At 41.2% G+C, this 7,588-nt stretch overlaps 1 non-coding gene across 1 annotated transcript; it reads left to right on the plus strand.

The window, feature by feature from the left end:
* The first annotated feature begins 6,899 nt into the window (after positions 1-6,899).
* LOC118480668 lies at positions 6,900-7,005 on the plus strand. The gene has a single exon (XR_004863648.1). It is a non-coding gene; the product is annotated as a small nucleolar RNA R71 (small nucleolar RNA).
* The last annotated feature ends 583 nt before the right edge of the window (positions 7,006-7,588 follow it).

Raw genomic sequence — 7,588 nt, forward strand, 5'->3', positions numbered from 1 at the left:
GAGAGGCTTGCACTCCGGATCGCACTGGTTGTGCATCACCAAGAAGAGCTTGGTTGCCGGATCCACATGGTCGTTCCGTAGGTCGCACGACCATGCCAAATGCCCAGGTCAGAATCTTCACAGAATGTTCACAGCTTTGTCGTTTTGCTCGGAAAGTCCTCGTTTTCATCATCTTCTTGTCCGGCATGTTGTTTTAGGCCTGTAAACAAAAGTATACCTGATTAAGTATCCGAATAACGGTTTTACAGCCGAAAACGCATGAAATGGGGGTAAAATGGGGAATAAAGTATGTGTAATTTGGCAAATATCAGTGTCCTTCCTTGAGATATCTCATGATTGGAGCCGTCTAGGACTTAGGATCCTCCTCGGGATACTCATCATCAGGATCCTGAACACTTACTACCTCCTTATCCTGAGGATCCGTCGCAGGATACAGGACATGTAATATTGGTATTTGGGTTCCCTCCGGTATCCTGACTGATGATCCTAGATTTGCCAAGGCATTAGGTTCAGCATTATCCTCTCTCGGTACCTGTTCAAGTGTAAAAACATCGAAATAGCTAATTTTTTGAGAAATTTCGAGATACTCGATCAACTTCTCGCCTTTAACTGCATAGGTCCCATTCAAATGATTAGTAATTAACAAGGAATCAATAAATACTTGTAGACCCCTGATATTCATACTCTTAGCCAATTCTAATCCTGCAATTAAAGCTTCATATTCTACTTCATTATTAGTGGGGAAACTCACATCTAATGGCCTGGGGTAATATGTCCCCTGTGGCGATTTTAGTATTATACCCAAACCTATGCCTCTTACATTAGACGCACCATCAGTATATAGTGTCCAGGATTCTATATTTTCTCCTAGTTGTTGCACTTCTTGGTCTACTTCATTTTGAACATCACTACTAAAATCAGCCACAAAGTCAGCTAAGGCCTGAGACTTTATGGCATTTCTAGGCTCAGATATTAGATCATAGGCACTTAATTTCACTGACCATTTAGCCATCCTACCTGACATCTCGGGTTTCCTAAGCACATTTTTAATAGGATAGTTTGTTTTAACATGAATCCTATGTATTTCAAAATAATGTCTAAGTTTTGTTGACGCCATAACTAGGGCTAATATTAATTTCTCTAAATGAGAATATCTAGTTTCAGCATCTAATAAACTTTTACAAACATAATAGACAGGATACTGCTGACCTTCATGATCCTTTACAAGGACAGCACTTACTGCATTCCCTGATACTGCAAGATACAGGGATAATGGTTCACCATCCTCAGGCTTCATCAATAGAGGTGCGGTTGAAAGATACTGCTTCAAATCCTGCAAGGCTGCTTCATGCTTCTCCCCATTCGAATTTCTTATTCTTCTTCAGGATATCATAAAATTCCTTGCATTTTTCTGAGGATCTTGAGATAAGTCTGCTTAATGCTGCTACTCGCCCTGTTAATCTCTTGAACATCTTTCATATTTGAAGGTGACTTGATATCCAAGATAGCATTTATCTGCTCCAGGCTTGCCTCTATCCCCCTTTTCGTCACCATGTATCCTAGAAACTTTCCTGCTCCCACTCTAAAATAGCATTTAGCAGGATTTAATTTCATGTTGTATTGGTCCAGGATATCAAATTCTCCCTTAATATCCTGGAGGTGATCCTCAGCCTTCTTAGATTTTACTACCATGTCATCAATGTACACCTCCATGGTGTCCCCCAGCTTGTCTTTGAACATCATGTTTACCAATCTTTGGTATGTTGCACCTGCATTTTTTAAGCCAAAAGGCATAGCAGTATAACAATAACTACTTGTCGGTGTCATGAAAGCAGTATCCTCCTGATCTGAGGGTTCCATTTGAATCTGTTGGAATCCTGAGGAGGCATCCATGAAGGTTAACATCTCATGGTCAGCGGTAGCATCCACCATTGAATCAATATGAGGTAGAGGAAACGGGTCTTTGGGACAAGCTTTGTTCAAGTCTGTGTAATCTACACAGACTCTCCATTTCCCGTTTTTCTTTTGCACCACAACTACATTTGCCAGCCATTTGGGAAATTTCACTTCCCTAATCATCTTGCTCTTTAATAATCTTTCAACTTCCTCCTGAATGATTGTGTTCCACTCTGGAGCGAATTTTCTTCGTTTCTGATGGACGGGCTTGAAAGACCTATCAATTTCGAGCTTGTGAGTTATAATATCCTTGGAAATACATGTCATATCCTCGTGTTTCCACGCGAATGTTGACATCCTGTATTTCAAAAAGTTAGTCAATTAGTTTTCAATATCCTGAGGAATATTGGTTCCTACGAGCACCGAGATATCCGGATTATCCTGATCCAGGATAACTTTCTTTACATCCTTGTTTTGGTCAAAAATTACCAAAGCAATTAAGTGATCAAATTAGTTAAGTGACGTAGTGTGCTTGAAAGGTGTGACGAAAATATTCAAGTTAAGTTATTTGCAAAAACAGTTTGAGGATACGGCTCAGGATACAGAGCTGTATCTATGATCAAACAATGAGCAAAAAAGGTAAAGGGTGACACATGATATACGAGGAAAGCCCTTGATCAATCTAGATCGCTGGCACAAAACCTCGGGAGCTGACAATCGCAGCTGCCTTGTTCTTCTATTACTTCAAATGTCGGGATACAGTGCAGGATATGATGCGGATCAACTAGGTGTTACAACGTGATTTGATTACAAGTGTTGGTGTGTAGTGATTGCTAGTGACTAGAGAGTAAAGTGTACGGGAAAGTGAGTGCCTTAACTTGATCCGATCATACTATTTATAGTTAAACGAAAACAACTAACTTTCCTAATAAACCGAGATGCTCCGAATACTCCCTAGTAAACGTTGCAGTCCTGGTCTTTCGGGATCAACGTTTCTATTTCAACCGATTTGCCCAAGTCTTGGGGGGAAGAAGTCTTCTTGAACGTTGGAGGACTTGTAAATCTGACGTAATTAATTCAGTCATAATACAGGATATCGTACCAGGATGTTACCATATCCTGATCACAGTAACAATCAAAAGCAGAATATTAGTTAGGATATATGCTCAGAAAATGACCTAAACTTGTCCCCAAAATATACCTGTTGGAATTTCTGAATTTTAAACAAATATATTTTAAAACTTTATCACCTTGGATCTGAGGGTAAATCAATACGACGAGACTTTGAAATTACAATGTGCAACTTCCAAGATGTTATTTACTCGTTACCCCCTGTCACTCAGCCTATAACTAGCCGAAATAGTTTGTATATTGATCAATCACTTCTCAAGCGGATCTCAGGTATTTCTCTCATCTTCTCTGTTTTTTCCTTTTCTTTGGATTTCCTGTTTCTCGGGGATACCCTTATGCATCTCGAACAATATCCGGTCGAATGAAGCAGTCGCAAGACCTGACGAGTCAGAACCTCATACGAGAACCTCAAAACGAAAATCTGCTCCTTTAATTAACGCTGACATCGCCGCCCTGAAGGATTCTGGTGCGTTCCCTGCCGGAGTGGTCATACGCCCTTTGATCGGAAGTCCGATCAGACGCATCATCAAACGAATGGGTCTTGCTTCCTTGCCTATCCCTTTTCCTTGGGACTCTGGTATCCATTTCCACCCTTTGTCTCTCATTTCTTTGAGCTTACCGCCTTAGTTATGCCCATACCATACCAATGGTTTTGGCGTGTTTTTAATGGTGCTGAACCAGATTAATTCTCGGTCACTGCCCTGACCTGTGCATCGAAGACCTCTCCATAGGCATACCGGTTGAGGTCCATGGTAATAGCCGCTTTCTTTTGTTCTCCACTTCCAAGAGCCCTTTAGTCCTTAAGGCCACCAAGAATGAAGACCAGTGGCAACGAAAGTTCTTTTTTCGTAAAAAGAGACTCTATTGACAAGGGTTTTGATCTGCCGGTTAGATGGTTAACCAAGGGTAGGATCTGAGGTTTTAGGAATATCCCCAAGTGCATCTTAAACTATATCCTAGACTTATATCCTGTATTTTTGTGCAGCGAATTTCAGAGATCTAGCATCCCCAAGCGCGGAATCAGAGTCCAGGATCAAAAGAAATCTACCGACTTCATGCTAGTGAAAAAACCTTCTCCCTGTCTCTCACAAACTCAAGCCAAAAATCAAGTTCAGAGATGTCTGGTAAGCACACAATTATAATGATTGTAAAGTACAAGAGTTGCAAATTGAATATTTCTTCCCTTATTCAGTGCCAGTTATCAACCTTGAAGGCTTCCAACTTGACGGAGTGGATAGTTATTCCTGTCTCGCACCTGTTAAGCAGAATCCACCTGAAGTCATCTGTTACACCGAAACCTACCAGTTCGAAGATGACTTCCACTCCCAAAGCTCCTCCGGCATCTCGGACCCGGGCCTCCAGCTCCCGGAAAGAAAAGGAAACAGAGCCCCCTGCTACCCACAATGTATTCCCATTTGAAAACCATGGGTTTGCAGAGTCCAGCAAATTCATGACCGGCTTCCTCAACCAGGTAAACATCCTAGTCCATATCCTGCAACATATGCTGGTCACTAAACTTAATTAAAGTTAATACATGTTTCTTTATTTTGCAGGGTCTTGAACGTCTGATTTTCCTTTACGAGGATGCATGCGGCTCGAATGTCATGCTTGAAAGCCAGCTGAAAAAGGCCGAAGCCACTATCGCAGACCAAGCAGCAATCGCCACCCGCTAAATCAGAGCACTATGAGGCCAAATACAAGGAAATGGCCCAAGAGCAGCAGTCCACCATCCAAAAGGTCACCATGAGCTTAGGCCAAGATCGACGCCGCCCAAGTCCAACATGAGCAGGCTATGGCTTCGTATCGAGAGAGCCTCAAGAACTCTGTTTTTCATCTCCCTTCTCCAGGCCTGACTGAAATGGCTTATGAGTCAATGGCTTTGGGCTTTCAATGCCCCTCTTGGAACACCAAGGCTTGGGAGACGAAACTAAGAGATCTTGGGGAAATCCTGTGGAGCCTCCTTCCAAATCTGTTGTGGAAGAACCTGCTAAGGTGCCTGATGCTAGTACTTCAAAGGATGCCGGTGTGATGCTGGGACAGATGCTGGAGAGAATGCTGGTGGAGAGGATGTTGCTGATGATGCTGAGAGGAATGCTGGGGAGGATACTAGTGGAGATGTCATGGTGAAGGAAGGAGTTGCCCCTTAAATGCAGCGATGTGGGCGATGATGGATATATGTGCCAAGGCCGGAGCCCACTTTTTTAAATTTCATGGTTGTGGTCTGTTTAAACAATTTACTTTCCCTGTCATTGAACAATTTACATTTCCTGCACTAGAACAATATGATGACCAAAGGTGGATAGGTCCTGGGTTTCAGGATGAAGCCCTTGGTCATCAATTAGTATAAATTGTTTTGAATGATGCAACGTTCGGAGGTGGATGGATCTCGTTTTGAGATGAAACCTTCAACCGTTGTGTAAATACGATAAAAACTAATCGTGCTTTTGGCGGATGGGCCTTGGTTTGAGGTGAAACTAAAAGCACAAATTTTGACTTGTTAATAATATAACCACCTTTTGACCTATTTGTTATTGCCTTTTAATTTTTGTCATACATTACTTAGTTTAGATTTTAGTTTTTCACAATTAGTGAAAATATCTCGACCAATATACTCAATGGTATCCTACGAAGGCCTTTTGCAAATAGAACTTCTCAAATACACATAATTCGGACAAAGTTTCAAAAAAAATAGTTTATTCTTTAAAATCTCAAATAATTTAAAGTTTTCAAAGGAAAAATATGGTTTTCTTAGCATTTATAAACAAATTCAACTCTGATTTTTAAACCTAAGTATTGTATCCCAAATATTCCAACCAATATCCTGAATCACATCCTGAGAACATATTTCGAGAACATATCCTAAAGATATATCCTAATCAGGATACTTAAACTTTAAACATGGTTTCAAAAGTTCAAACAAGTAGTGTAAGATTCACAAAGGAAAGATCATACCAGGAATAGAGTGTAATGACGTGATGTCGTGGGTCACGCAAATTTAATCCCAAACAACTATAGATAGTGGTAGTAGGGTATCGAACTCAGGGAGTATGTGGAAGATGTGTTGATTGTATAGCTTTGTATTTAAACTAATATTAGACTAAATTGAAGAAATTAAAATTCAAAAGTTTGGATTGTTGATTTAGAAAACTAAATTAAAAACTGATTCAAATCAAAGTGGGTTGTAAAACAAATTAGGAGAGAACAATGATCACCTTAGGTTTCAGTTTCTATAAACAATTGTGTGTAATTCCAACTAGAAAGAGTTACATAGACATAACTCGTGTATAGATGATTGAAGTGATAAAAGGGGACAAAGTACTCGGATTATATAAATGGGAGGTTGTTTCCCGATGACCAATTAATCAATAACCAACCCTAACCCTTCCCGTGATATCTCGATTGCCGACGGCACCAAGAACGTACGATTTGAAGGGTTCCCATATCTAAAGTTCGGATGGTTCCTCAATCCGGGGTGGTAGGTATTAGAATTCATGTTGTTGTAGTTCCTACCACCTCCTCCTTGACCTTGACCTTGAACCGCATGGACCTCCTCGTATTGCCCGTCCAACATTCCTTGGCAATTTTCAGCCGCATGACCTATTTCATTACACAAAGCACAAACATCATAAATTTGGTTAGTGGTTTGAACATTACCATCATCTATGGCGTGCACTTGTGGTCGGTTAGTGGTCGGTCGGGCTCTTCGTGAGGCTTGAGCTTTTCTTTTTGATGTAGTTGCCATGCTTTCCAAGAACTCCCAATCTTCATTCTCATAGTTTGTTCCAAAAGTCCCACCGGTGATAGACATCAAATCGCGTGCGTCTTCGGCACTCAACCCCTCATGAAAGGCATTCATCAACTCCCACAATTCGATTCCATGGTGAGGGCAATTCTTTATCATCATATTGAATCGTTCAAACGCTTCATGGAACATCTCACCATGTTGTTGTTGGAAGCTCCTCAACCCCTTTCTAGCATCATTAGTCTTTTGGGCGGTATAGAATTCGTCTAAGAAAGTTTGTTGAATTTCCCCCCAAGTGTAAATAGATGCCGAAGGCAAAGTGTAGAACCACTTCTTTGCCTTATCCTCCAAAGAAAACTGAAATAAGACCAACTTGACTTCATCGGCCGAAAAACCTTGACTCCCAAAAGTGTTGCAAATTGAGTCATAGGCCTCTAAATGGAAATACGGCTCCTCCGTTGCTAACCCTTTGTACTTCGGTAAACTTTGCAACGAGTTTGTTCTTACTTCAAAAGTTCTCCCTTGGTTGTTGTGAGGGATAACCACCGGTGAAGGGTTTTGAGTAATGATTGGCCTGAAATGTGCCTCTATTCCCCTTGCTTGTTCCCTAAGATGCCTTCTTGGAACACCCAATCGACCCCTTGGACGAATAGGACCCATTGGTCTTGGTATAGGCCCTTGTGGTGCAATTGGTTGTTGGGGCATCGGTGGGTATTGAACCGGCCTTTGAAATTGTGGTTGTACATGTTGTGGCCGAACTTGTTGCAATGGAATAGGTTGTTGTATTAATGGCCCTTGTGGTCTTGGCCGAATGTGTTG

The sequence above is a fragment of the Helianthus annuus genome, chromosome 7 (assembly GCF_002127325.2).
Source record: "Helianthus annuus cultivar XRQ/B chromosome 7, HanXRQr2.0-SUNRISE, whole genome shotgun sequence".
Classification (NCBI taxonomy): domain Eukaryota; kingdom Viridiplantae; phylum Streptophyta; class Magnoliopsida; order Asterales; family Asteraceae; genus Helianthus; species Helianthus annuus.